Below are 12,980 nucleotides of genomic sequence, written 5' to 3'. Positions count from 1 at the left end.
AAAAAAAAAAAAAAAAAAAAAAAAGCAGCAGAGACTGACAGTCTCAAAGCTTGACACAAGCTGACAGACTCAGGGTTTGTCCGTCCTGCTAAACTCATGAAGGCCACCAAGCCCGAAAGATGAACCTGCTGAAGCAGCAACAGCCCATAACTCTGTGTCTTGAATGTAATCTGTAAAAGCAGCATAATCTATAAAAGAGAGCCTGCAGCTCTCTACCCTGTGCTAAGTTCTGCTTCTGTAAAATTCTGCTTGCTTCCCCGCCCTGCCTGAAGAGCAAGATAGAAATGAAAACAAACTTAGAAGTAGGGATTCAGCTCTGGAAGGTGACTTCCACCGAGCCCACTGATCCCACTAGCGAATAAACCTGCCCTTCCTTGCAATTCTCTGGGTGTTGCTCTCTTGCCCTCCGAGAGCTGTGAAACTCTAGGCTCGGAGAAGCACCCATATGTGTGGTTTTTTTCTTTTTTTTTTAGTACTGGGAATCCAACTCTGGACCTTGTGCTTGCTAGGCAGGCAGCGGCACCACTGAGCTAAATACTGGGCTCCTGGCATTCTTTTTTTTCTCTTTCAGGGCTGGTGTCTTAGTCACTTTTCTCATTGCTGAGACAAAGTAGCCCCCAGCCCCGCACACAGGTTAAAGGAGAAACGGTGTATTTCAGCTCACAGTTTGAAGAGGTTTAGTTCCTAATGGCTGGCTTCCAAGGCAGGGCACCAGTCCTCGGTGAGCAGGGAGGAGACAGTGACTTAGCAAAGAGGAACAGCAGCAGCATGCCTGCCTTCTTCCGTCCCTTTATATTTCATCCAGCCGACAAACCTATTGATCCGTCCCACCCACACCGAGGGTGGGACACTCTTACTCCTAGCATTACAGCCTTCACCCCAGCATTACTCTCACTCCATATTCACACACCCTGATCCAGCCACTGAAACTCCCCACCTGTGACCTCATGAGGCTTTGGGGGAACATTAGATATAAGCCACAACAGCTAGGGACTGAACCCAGCGCCTTCAGACTGAGCCACATCCCCGCCCTTCTATAACTTTTTGAGACGGGATCTCGTTCCCTACACTGCTAACTTGCCCAATGTGGCTTGAACCTGTGATCTTCCTGCCTTGGCCTCCTAGAGAGCTGCCTCCCACACACTGCCCCTGAATTACTTTTCTTGCGTTTATTTACACAACCAGCAATGTTCCTTCTTGCTTTCTGTGCGTATCTCCCTCCGTTCTGTGTGCCCTGGAAGCCTCAGTGTGCAGCCATACACCTTTACGTCCTGGCAGCTCAGCACTGTGGACGGAGGCACCCAGAGCTCACACGAGTGGCGCACTGCAGCAGGCAGTTGCTCCCGTTTATCCACCCGCTCCCCCTTCCTCTCGCAGCGGCAAAGCTTCATCCATGACCTCTCTTTTTCCACCAGCCCTTGGCTCCTTGGCTCCAGCCCTGCTCCTGTCTTTGTGCCAGGCTTGGTCCCCTCTTCATTCTAGTTCTTTCCTCTCTCACCTTTTCTGCTTCTTCCCTTCTACGCTACACCCTCCCCAATCTTTCCAGATGCTTCTCTCCCACTCTTCTCCCTAGGGGCACTCGGGGTAGTGGCAGCCCTCTGGGGCCCAGGTCCCTGCAATCACCATCACAATGGGGCTTGATGACTGTACAGCGTTTCCACCTCAGTCCACAGGATTTCAGATTTGTAGCTGTTAGATTCCTACCACCCCGCTGTCCAGAGAGGCACCTTCACAGCCCTGTGGGGGAGTGGGTCACCTGCTGACAGCTTTTCTGAGACTTGTAAACACGAGAGCCCAGGGTCACTCCTTAGTTCTCTGTGCCCCTTTCACAGTGAGGACACCGAGCAGCCTGCACCTGACGGGGCACCTGACAGGTTGTAAGCTGAGCTTCTGCCCCTCGCGGAGCCTCAGGGCCGCACCCATTTAGTCCCTCATCGAAGAAGTGTGGAGCTCCCATGAACACCTTTGTTAGGACACAGGATATGGACACCAGGTCACATGGCAGGGTGCCAACACTAAAGCCCCAAGAAACTCACAGCCTAATTAAATTGGGAAAGACTTAATAAATGCAGAAGGCTTTCACAGAGGTAATTACATACCTGGGGCCGTGGGCACAGAGAGGAAGCTCCTGAGCGTCCCAGGGTAGAAGGAAGGTTTGACAGCAGTGATCCAGGAGACATGCAAGCTGATAAGGCAGACAAGAGGACAGTCAAGTGGACATTTGTCCTGCTTTTGATCACCCAGACTCTGAGCAGCCTTGCGAGTTGAGGGAATTCCATAGCCCCGGAGTCCTGTGGACCACATAGTCCACCTCCCACTGCACATGCACACTGGGAGGTAGGGGGTTCGTCTTTTGCTCCCCTCCTGCAATGAGCATGGGTCTCGCGACCAGAGTTCAGCTAGTCTGATGCCCCCTTTGGGGTCTTGGGGGCTCAGAACTTGAGAGAGTGACAGAAGAGGCACGGACAGTAGGCATTCACTCCCAGAGTGGCACCTGGCCCAGGGTCCCAGAGCAGCAGCCAGTGTCTGATCTATGGGAGGTGCAGGAGGTAGGGGGCAGGCCCAGCATCAGGACCTGAGCAGGATGTTTCCTGCACCCAGCCTCCCTTATTCCTGACTGGGAGCTGCTGCCCACCAACTCTTCACTTTGAGCAGAAAGCAGCCTTCTAGACGGGTCCACCCAGCCTGCTGTGCCAGCCTCTCCGCCCCACATCAGACATTGGCCCCTGGGCTGGTCCTTGGGCACCTACTGGTCAATCCCAAGGACTGGGCTGCTGGGCTGATCAGTAGAAAGTGCCTGTGCATGCGAAGAAAGGTGGCTTCTGCCCTTAGCTCTGGGCCACATGTGCCCAGAGGGCCTGCTGAACGAAAAGACTCAGCGGCAGAATCTTCCTGCCAGCACAGCCTCAGAGGTCGCTGGGCAGAAGCTCCTACTCAAAGCAGGAGTCGCTTATTGGAGCCCTGCCAGTCGGGCACCACCTCTGCTTGAATTCACTGCTCCACAGACCAGCTGTGTCATAGTGACCTTGAGCTACTCAGTGACTCTGCCTGGAGTGGAGCTTTCGGCTCTCCCTTGCTGCCCTCTTCCTGCTCCCCAGCAATCCTCTCTGGGGCGGCCCGCCTTCTCAGTGTCTCTGTGCCCAAGCCGCAGGGGTTGGCAGAGGTGTGTGTGTGGCCCCGGCCTCCCAGCGGAAGAGTGGATGGAGCAGGATGGATGTGGCCCTGCTGGAATCCTTCTCTCCTTTCTCATTTTCTCGCCTGCCTTTGGCTGGGCTGGGAGATTGGAGCTGCGGCATGCGGGGGTGGCTGGAACGGTGCGTGTGCCCGTGTGTGTGCGCGTACAGCCGCGTGGGAGGGCGTCGCGCTGTAGCCTCCACGGCCAAGACCGAGCAGCCTCCCTTTGCCAGAGAGCTCGGGCTCTGACGCATCGCTCCCCCCGCCCCGCTTAGGCCTTACAAACTTTCCTGGTGTTGACAGGAACAAATCAGAAGACGCAGATAGGCTCAGTGGTTTCCTTGGCAACCTCAAAACAGGGCGGGGGAGGGGAGGGTGGGAACCCGAGAGAGGGAGGGGCTGGATTCCACCACTCGGCCGGTTTTGCACACCCCTCCCCCCAGCCCTCAGAATAGCTCAGGATAAAACGTCGAGCCAGTCCCAGGCCCACTGGATGGAGGAGGAACCAGGGCCCTGAAGGGACCGAGGAATCCCTGGATGAGGAGGGAAGGGAAGACCGGGACCAGAACCCTGCTCTCCCTTCTCACGAGGGCGATGAATCCCCCTCCATCATGGGCCTCCCTTATTCCCCGATCCCTCTCCCACCCCACGGAACTCGCTCAAGGCAAACCAGAAGCCCAGCTCTGGGCTTCTCAGGCTGAGGAGCAGGCCTGGCAGGGAAGCAGGAGTGCGACAGTCTCCCTTCCCCCACCGCCACCCTTGGGATGGCTCCATTCCTAGAAAGCAGGAGACTGAACCCAGTCGGAGGCGGAAGACAGACTGTTCATTAAGAACAAAAGACGTTTATTAGTAATTAGTGAAGCCGCTTCCCCCAAGCACGGTCCCCTCCCCAGTCCCTGCGCTCCCAGCACCTGCCCTTGGGCTGCTGCCAGGGTTCCAGCGGCACCGCACCCGCGCATGACGTGCTGGGCAGGCAGCTCAGGGCCCTTTCCCAAAGCACAGGCCAGACAGCCTCCTTTTCTCCCCAATTACTGGCGGAATTAAGGAACCCACGGAGTTGCAGGGTTAAAAGAGGGGCAACAAGGTTGTTGGTGAGGAACAGGAGCCCCTTGTGAAGGCAACAGGAGGAGATGCTGAAGAGGGAGCCCCTTTACTGGTACAGGGTGAGGGTGATGGCCGAGTCCCGGAACCAGGAAGTGACGGGCCTTGACCGTGGGGTGGTATTAACTCCGTCCAGGCCCTTCTTCAAAGCTCCCTGCCCCAGCTCTCTCCAGGGAGGGAAAGGTCGTCCCCCCCACACCTCCTAAGCACCTTAGGGTTGGCCCCTCGGGCGTCCCTTGTCACTGTCCTGCCTGAGACCCGTGTTTCATTTTCATCTTTGTCCACCGCCCTGGCTCCTGTTTGCCCTTCATCACAGCCACTCACCTCAGTGCCTTAAACACGACCTTCTAGGCTGCCCTCCACCTGCGGATGGAGCGTCACCAAAGATGCGTGTGTCACAGATGAGTGTTCTCAGCTCGTGTGACTGGCTGTGTACGCTGAATCTCACTCCTTCTTTATTCACTCGATGGCAGTTGTGTAAGATCTATTTGTGTTGGGCTGGGGATGTAGCTCAGTGGCGCTGTGCCTGCCTTGCAAGTGCAAGGTCCTGAGTTCGATCTCGGGTACTGAAAAGCAAAAACAAAAACAAACCAATGAAACCAAACACACACACACAAAACCCAAACCAAACAACAACAACAACAAAAATCAAACTAGCAAATCCCTCAAGGAGAAGGTAGAACAACAATGAAAAGATCTGTCTGTGTTGTCATGAGGCCTTTGGATAGCATGCGCCTCGGCCACTAGCTGTTCCCAGCCTGCTTCCTGCTCCCAGAGGAATGAGGGGCTTCTCATACACACCCGGGGCCTGTGGACTGCTGCTCTGGACAGCATTCAGGCCACGGAGTGTGGGGATGCATGCCCAGGCCTCTCAGCTTCCCCGAGGCTTCCAGGGTCCACATCGAGCCTTAAACTCTGCCTTCTAGTTGCTGGTTATGTCTTCCCTTGCCCTTGTTTTGTCCCTCCTGCTCCATCCTACGTGAAACGTGAGGCTGTGTTGTACTCCTCACACCTGTACTCTTCTCAGGCCCTAGTGTACATTTTATCCATAGTTGGTGTTCCATAAATTCTTTTTTAATAGCCGGAACTGACACCCCCTTTTCCACTGGAATGCAGATTTCCTGACAGCAAGATTAGCTGTGTCCTATGCATCTCGGCTGAGCTCTCACTCTGACACTGTGACCGACGTGTCCGCAGTGTCACCATAGGCTTTCTAAGACACGTTTCGTGGCCTTTTCTGACATGAGAAAATAGTGCCCTTAAGAGTAAACTGAGCGGGCATGGTGGGCACGCCTGCAATCCGAGCACTTGCGAGGCTGAGGCAGGATCATGAGTTTAAGGCCAGCTTGTCCTACACAGCAAGACCTGGTTTCCAAAACCAAAAGCAAAACAAAGAGCAAACTGGATTGAACATCGGGTGGTCTGAGTGCTGTGTGACTGGTTTGGTGACCTTAAGTTTCTCCTCCTAACCTTGGTTGCCCTTTATGTACAATGGGAAGGTTTGGCGGCTTCTTGGTAGGAGTCTGAACTTGAGAAGACGAAGAGCGAATGTTCAGGCATTTGGGAGCCTGCTGGGTCAGCCTGCTTCTCCAGGAGGAGAAGGGGAAGATGAGGCTGGGTCCCATCTAAGTGAGGCTGTGTTCTTTCTTTTTTTGGTCTCTCCCTTATCTCCTCCATTACCTATTACAGTTTGTTTTATCTATTTCCAGAATGTTCATCATTGAAGACATAGAGTCCCACAGTAGGGAGTAGGGCTTTTTGAGGGAAGATCTAGAATATCAGTCAAGAGAGTCGCGGCACATGCCTGTAATTCCAACACTCTGGGAGGCTGAGGCATGAGGGTTGTAAGTTTGAACCCAGCCTGCACAACTTAGTGAGACTCTGTCTGAAAATGGGAGGACTCCAGGATATTCCTCAGTGTTGCCGGAGAGCGGGAGACAGAAGGAAGAATGGCCAAAGGCAGCTTACAGGACTGAAGTAGTAACCAGGAAATGACTGGAATTCAAGGACACACTGTTCATGCACAGCCAGGTTGGAGGGCAGAAGTAGGGCAGGACTGTGACCCCCCCCCCTTGTCACCTTGTAAACATAGGCATCGGGACTGACCAGGGATTCTACCATTGCCTACCTAATGATACCTGTTCAAGGAGGGTGAAGGTGCTAGAGGAGGAGATATGTGGACATGTGTACTCATTACCCCGAGGGAATCAGATGGGGTACCAGGATCATGGGCAGGACTGGCTGGGCTCACAGTCGGAATGCAGGAAAGTCACTACTGGGAGATGCCTGGGAAGGAGAACCTGGCCTGGCAGCAAAGGCCAGCGGCTCTGGAGAGCCAGAAAGGGTGAGGGGAAGAGTATAGAAGTGATGGGGTCTGTGCTAAGCTGTTTGGCTCAGCACCAAGTGTCTTAGTTATTTTTCTGTCATTGCTGCAACAAAATACTTGACACCTAAAGTTAAAGGGGGAAAGGTTTATTTAGGTCACCGTGTGTAGATGTTTTAGTTCATACCTGGCTGGATCTAAGGCAGGGTGGCTTGGCTGAGGGGCATCAGAGAGGAGAAATAGTTCATGGTGGGCAGAAGACGGCAAAGCAAGCAAACGAGAAGGCGAAACCTCTTTCTTTCCTTTAAATTGTGTTGTTATTGGTACTGGGGATCAAACTTGGGAACTTGAGCTTGTGAAGCAGGGAGCAGAACCACTGAGCTAAATCCCCAGCCCTCTGTCCTTTAAACTGTATACAGGCTACTGGGATTAGGGCAGTGCCAAATAAATTAGTGGACTGATTTAGTAATCACACCCCCTTAATCCCAACATCACACACTCTAGATTCAGCCACCTCTGAAAAAGCCACCTCTGACTGCATGAGGCTTTGTGGGAACATCTAGATAGAACCATATCAACAAGAGATGCTGGAAGCTCAGTGCTGAGGGGCTGGTTAGGATGACAGGTGATCAAGATTGAAGACAGGCCTGCTCAGGGCTCCAGGAGCCCCAGGAGGAAGTCACCAGCCAAAAGGTGAAGGCTGGAACCGGCTGACCTTCACTTCTGCTGCATTCTCCTGGCTAAAACACTCACAGGCCAGCCCAAATTTCCAGGGAGTTGCAATCGGTTCCTCTTCTCGATGGAGCAGTGGTCAAAGAACTTTTGCTTGTCTTTATTCTCCCAAGCAGGCTGCTATAAAATCCTCCTGCTCAGAGGATGCCCTCCCCTCTTCCCTCTCACCAGCTGCTGGCCTGCAGCCTCCACATTCCTCTGTCATGGCCATAAGCCCTCCTCTGGTCCCTGCTGCTGAGCTTCTGGTCCAAGCATGGTCACTCCCCTTCCAGAATCCACAGCCAGTTCTCCTGCCCCTGCCCTGACAGGGCCATTTGGACCTTTCTCTAGCATGAACTTCACCTTGGAAAAGCTTCTCCCTGTCCCTGTAATAGAACCAGCTCATTTCTATTCTCTCTCTCTCTCTGTATGTGGTGGGGATGGAACCCAGGGCTTCAGATTCTGGGCAAATGCTCTCCCGCTGCACTGCATCCCAGCCCTCAGAACCAGCTCTCTCCTTGCACTTTCCAATGGCAGCTGCTGCCTATCCGATGAAGAGGGCTCAGCTTCCTCTGTGCCCCATCACGACTTCCAGACCATTCTCAAAACAGGCTTATTTAAAGTTGGATGATCTCATTAAAGTCTCTCAATTCAAGTGGAAGCCGAGAAGAGATAGTTAATCAGCCAGGAATATGTATTGATCCGAATGCCCAGTCCAGTGGAAAGCCACGCACAAGGATGCACTGTGAGACTGCTCCAGATTGGAGCCTGAAAGCCCTCCAAAGGCCGGGTAGTGAAAGTCTGATGCCCCAGGCTGGGACGCTATTAGGGGTGGTGGAACCTTCAGGAAGCAGGGCTTAATGGAAGGAAGTCATGTCATTGGGGGCTTGGCTTTGAAGGAGGCAGGCAGTTTTCCATACCATGTGCTCCCACCACAATGTCCTGCCTCACCGCAGGCCTAAAAGTGACCTCTAAAATCTCGGGCCAAAATAAATGTTTTCTCCCTAGTAGTTGTTTATCTCAAGTGCTGTGTCACAGTGACACAAAGCTGATTATCACGGTGTCCATCAGGTAAGAAAAGGGCACTAGACTGCACCAGCCAGCGAGCTCCTGCGGCACAGATGAAGTCTCATCTGTGTGTCTGTAGGGCTCAGTAAAATGATACTCAACAAATGTTAAATGCAGGAGTGAATGAATGAATGGCCCCATGTTTATCACGGATATAAAATTACTTTCAGAGAGCCGACCTCTGCTGGCTTAGATGAACTATAGTTCGCATGAGTCACGCAGACGCCTCCAGAGGGCTTTTGGGATCAAGCATTAAAACTCTTCTTTAAAAATGTTTGCCATCTGGCTGCTTGCTGCTGCTGGCTTTTCTCATCCCAGAGGATGATGCTCCTGACTCAGGAGTCGGTGTGCGTGACCTCAGCGGTGACTCAATCCCAGTCCACACTGCACACCCTCTGCTCACGATCTGGGTAATTCAATCTCCCGAGAAGCTTTCTTTTCAGGGCTCTTGACCAAACAATTCTTGACCTCAACCAGCTGTTGCTCTGCTCCAACCTTGTTCTCCAGATTATTTTTAGACTCTACGCTGTCAAACCAGGTGCCCCCTCCTGGTTTGTCTTGGATGGGCATCACCCCGCCCACATGCCCCAGTCCAGCTACGACCCTGCCCTCTTCGTTCACCTTGGCCAGATCCCCTTCGTCCCTTCAAGTCACAGGCTCAGATCTTCCTCGACTTCTGGTTACTCGAGTCGGGCTTCACCTTCTGTTTGATGTAAGTTTTCAGAAAGAGGGCTGGGGATTTGGCTCAGTGGTTCCGCCACCTGCTGGGTGAGCACAAAGGGTTAGGGTTCGATCCCAAAAAATAAATACATAAAATAAAGAGGGCACCGTGCCTCACTCACTTCCTGTCATGCCCTTTCATCCCAGCTCCTTACACAGGAAAGGGACCTGAGTCATTGCTTCCTTGAAGCCTTCCATCTTGGAAGGAACCCTCCCTCTTCTCCATCATCCAACAGGGGCTGTGAATAATGGGACCTTGCTCTCACCTCCGCAGAGTCAGGCAAGGCAGCAGACGAGGCTGGCTGATTGGAATACTCCATCCCCTGGCATCAGAGGTGGCCGAAGAACCAGTCAGGCTCTGCCTTGAGAGTCGCTGCACCTCCGGGCAGAGAAAGGCCTCAGTTCCTCTGAGCACGAAGTAACTTGGACTGGTTTGGGCTCATCTCTCTGGGTCATACGGAGGAGGCTCTCTGCACTTGGAGACAAGGAGTCCTACCTCAAGGGAAGCAGAGACAGAAATGGGCATGGTGGTGCACGCCGGTGATCCCAGCTTTTCGGAAGCTGCGGCGGGAGGACTGCAGGTTTGAGGCCAGTCTGGGCAATTAACCAAGACCTCCATTTCAAAACTCAATTTTGAAAAGGGGAGGCTGGGAGTGGAGCTCAGGCTTCCCTGGGTTGACTCCCCAGTTGTCTTAGTTACTTTTCTCTCATTGCTGAGGCAAAATACTCGGTGCCCAAAGTTAATAGGGAAGAGGTTTATTTAGCTCACAATTTGCAGCAGTTCCGGTCCATCATCGGCTGGTTCCAGGGCAGGGTGGCACATGGCAGAGGGGCATCGCAGAGGAGAAGCAGTCCACGTCCCCCACGAGGTAGCAAAAGCAACACAGGAACCTCGACAGCATCTTTCTGCCCCTTTTAACTTATCTAGACCACCTGGGTTAGAGTAGCGCCAAACCAATCAGTGGACTGGTTTAGTAATCACACACCCTTAATCCCAGCACCACACGAGCTAGATTCAGCCACCTCTGAAAAAGCCACCTCTGACCACGTGAGGCTTTGAGGGGATAGCTAGACACAGCCATAGTAACACTAGGGATAAAAATGGAGAGATCAAGCAGAGGCATTATATGCTAGCTGTTTCACAGATAAGCAGAATACTGGAAAATGAATCAAGTCACCTAAAAATCATCCTTCTAAGTGGGGGGAAGAGCCAGGATTTGAACCCAGGCTGTGTGATTCCAAACTAGTCAAGTTCTGCTCCCATAGATATAGGAGTCAGGATGAACATAAAAGGAAGAGGGGTGGACTCACACATCCGTGAGCAGGTGTGAGAGTTGACAGCATCCTCGTGTTATAGGGGAAGTAAATGTAACTCCCAACCTGACAGAGGTCAGATACACCGAGCTTGTGTTCCCCCAAATCGAAGAATGAATTCTAAGGAACAACGGAGGTTAAGAGTAGGAAAACTTTATGGAGAGAGAGAGAGAGAGAGAGAGAGAGAGAGAGAGAGAGCACTCCTGAGGGACAGGAGGGGACCTGAAAGCGGGTTACCAATGAGCCCACTTCTCAAAGGAAGTTTGACAGAGCAAAATCACGAGGTGGGTACGACGTGGCTCAAAACCATGATCAACCAGTACGATTACAAGTCTAGCCGCTCGGGTAATACTGAGCCAACGCAGAAGTGGGTCACCGAGCGGGTGTGCACGGCAAGAACAAGGACCTTCTTGGAAGGGATGGACCGGGAGTGTTCAGCTCAGCCACCGGGTGACTGGCGTCTATCTGGGCTTTGCTGGGCCGGGTGATACCGGTTACCTTGTCCTCGGGGAGCCGCGAGGCCTGGTCACGCCGTCTTTATCTTGAGGCCTGGCCGTCAGGAGATGCACCTCTGGTCACGGTTGTGATGTGTTCCCACTGTCGGATGGCTAGAATATTTCTACCTGGCTTAGTTTCCTAGAACACTTGGATCTCCTGGATCAGCTGACTCACGGCTTCCATACCTTCCCTTTGGGAGCTTAAAATAGTCTGTGTACCCATCACTTGCGACCTCCTGGGTTGGCTATGGAAGAGACAGAGCTGGGTTATTTCTGGATTTGCATCTTGGCATTTCCCTTGACTTAGCACCTAAGCTTGGACAAATTGCTCAACCTCCCCAGCCCCTGGAGGTAAATGGCTTCTCTCCAAACCAGCAGACGCCCTGGGACTGGGAATGAGAAGAAATGGAAATGCACTTACCACATGCTAACACAATTGAAGTACTCAGGCATTGTTAGGGCTCGGGTTCCCCTTTCCCTGCATGGAGTAGCTGTTCAATAAGCACTTGCTGAATTGAATTAAACCCTCAAGAGGCTGCAGGATGCTGCTCACGTTTGAAAGCAGCTGAATGAAGCTCCCAGTCGCCAATAAGGGTGGCTTCTCAGCCTGCGGGGCGCCTCACTATTTGGCCCTAAAAGTGGGGGGGAGAGGTGGGGATTTGGCTCAGTGGCACCACGCCTGCCTCCCAAGTGCAAGGTCTTAGGTTCAATCCCCAGTACTGGGAAAACACACACACACACACACACACACACACACACACACACACACACACACACACACCAAAACAAAACAAAACTAAAAAAGGATTCTGCCCTTCTGTTTCCCCAGCAGAACCTCACTGGCTTCCAGATCTCTCCACTAGCACAAATGGTGTCTGTGGCAGGTATGGCCAAGGTGGTGGCCTGGATCCCTCTCCTCCTTTTCCTGCTCTTTCCCATCTCCACGCACATCCACCCACTCACCAGGTCCTACTGACTCCCCGGTAGGTTTCTCTGAGACTCATCCTCTCTTCCTCTCTTTCCCTGACCACAGTGCCCTAGCTCAGAGCCCCAGGCCCCTTGGCCTCCACCCAGAATGGCCAGAAACACCCACACTGGGGATTAAACCTCCCTTTCTTAAAACTGCCTCCTGGATAATGGGTGAGCTGTCAGCAGACACCCAAGGCTCTCCGAGGCTGCCAGCCGTTGCCTGGAAGGCTAAGCTACTTTCTGCCCTGTTAGCACAAGCTTCTGTGCCTGCTCAGGGGTTCCATTGCCTCCATGTCCTGGGCGCCTCCCTTCCTCCCTCCCTGACCTCTTACTCATCCTCTAAGATTCTGTGCATCTGAGTCTTTTTTCTGAAAATACTCACTGAGTTCCCACACCTACACTGGGGCCAAGGGCTCCTCCTGTGTCCCCCCAGCCTGGGGCACTGGTCTGTCTTTTCTACGTGGACGACCCTCGTACCCAGAAGTGGTGCCTGGCACCTGGCGGCCCCCACCTGCAGACATCAGGAAAGCTCTCCCGGAAGGGACCAGAGAAGAGACGGGAGACACTGCGTTTCTTTTTTGTTGTTGTTTTTCTCCAGATTCTCATTTAGCCCCTCGCTTGGTTTTCTTTCTAGATTGAGGCCAGTGCTTCTCTTAAAGGCAAATACAGCAGGCTCGGGCCTTGATGACTGGGGACAAAGGGGCCATTTTCTCACCTTGTAAAGTGGGAGAGGTCTCATTTCCTGGCTTTACAAGGTGAGAAAACTGCACCAGCGGTGGGGAAGGCGAAGAGACTTTTCTCCGGATCCCGTGTGGTTGTCGGATGGCTTTCGTCATCGTGTAATTCTCCGTACAGCTTTGCATGCATGATACATGAAGGGGTAACCTTTGGCTACCTCAAAATAGCCCCCATCTCACTGTTTAAAAGGATGAAGTTATTTCATTGCAACTATATATAGGCAGGGAGTCAGCACGGATGCATAACTTAGGCAAATACATGCAAATCCCTTGCAGACTGGGGGATCCCCATCCCTTCCGGAGTTACCGAGTCCGGGGCCGCTCCGCCTCCGCCCTGCCGCTGACCTGGAGCCTCCGGACCCTCCG

General features: G+C 52.9%; 1 long non-coding RNA gene across 4 annotated transcripts in view; it reads right to left on the bottom strand.

Annotated features, from left to right (window-relative positions):
- LOC104876817 overlaps positions 1-12,980 on the bottom strand; it is a 19,270-nt gene extending 6,290 nt beyond the window's left edge. The window contains exons 1-8 of one of the 4 annotated variants that reach the window (XR_784421.1): positions 12,922-12,980; positions 12,593-12,732; positions 11,330-11,540; positions 10,910-11,153; positions 9,364-9,589; positions 8,999-9,138; positions 4,600-4,841; positions 2,100-2,185 (exon numbers count right to left, since the gene is read on the bottom strand). This is a non-coding gene — a long non-coding RNA (uncharacterized LOC104876817). Of the gene's footprint in view, positions 1-2,099; positions 2,186-4,599; positions 4,842-8,998; positions 9,142-9,363; positions 9,590-9,866; positions 9,968-10,909; positions 11,154-11,329; positions 11,541-12,592 lie in introns of those variants that run through there. The other 3 variants (XR_784422.1, XR_784420.1, XR_784423.2) reach the window with 3 other exon arrangements.

The sequence above is a fragment of the Fukomys damarensis genome, unplaced genomic scaffold, assembly GCF_012274545.1.
Source record: "Fukomys damarensis isolate Sample0158 unplaced genomic scaffold, DMR_v1.0_HiC HiC_scaffold_11, whole genome shotgun sequence".
NCBI classification, from domain to species: domain Eukaryota; kingdom Metazoa; phylum Chordata; class Mammalia; order Rodentia; family Bathyergidae; genus Fukomys; species Fukomys damarensis.
This window is presented reverse-complemented; position numbering and strand designations above follow the sequence as displayed.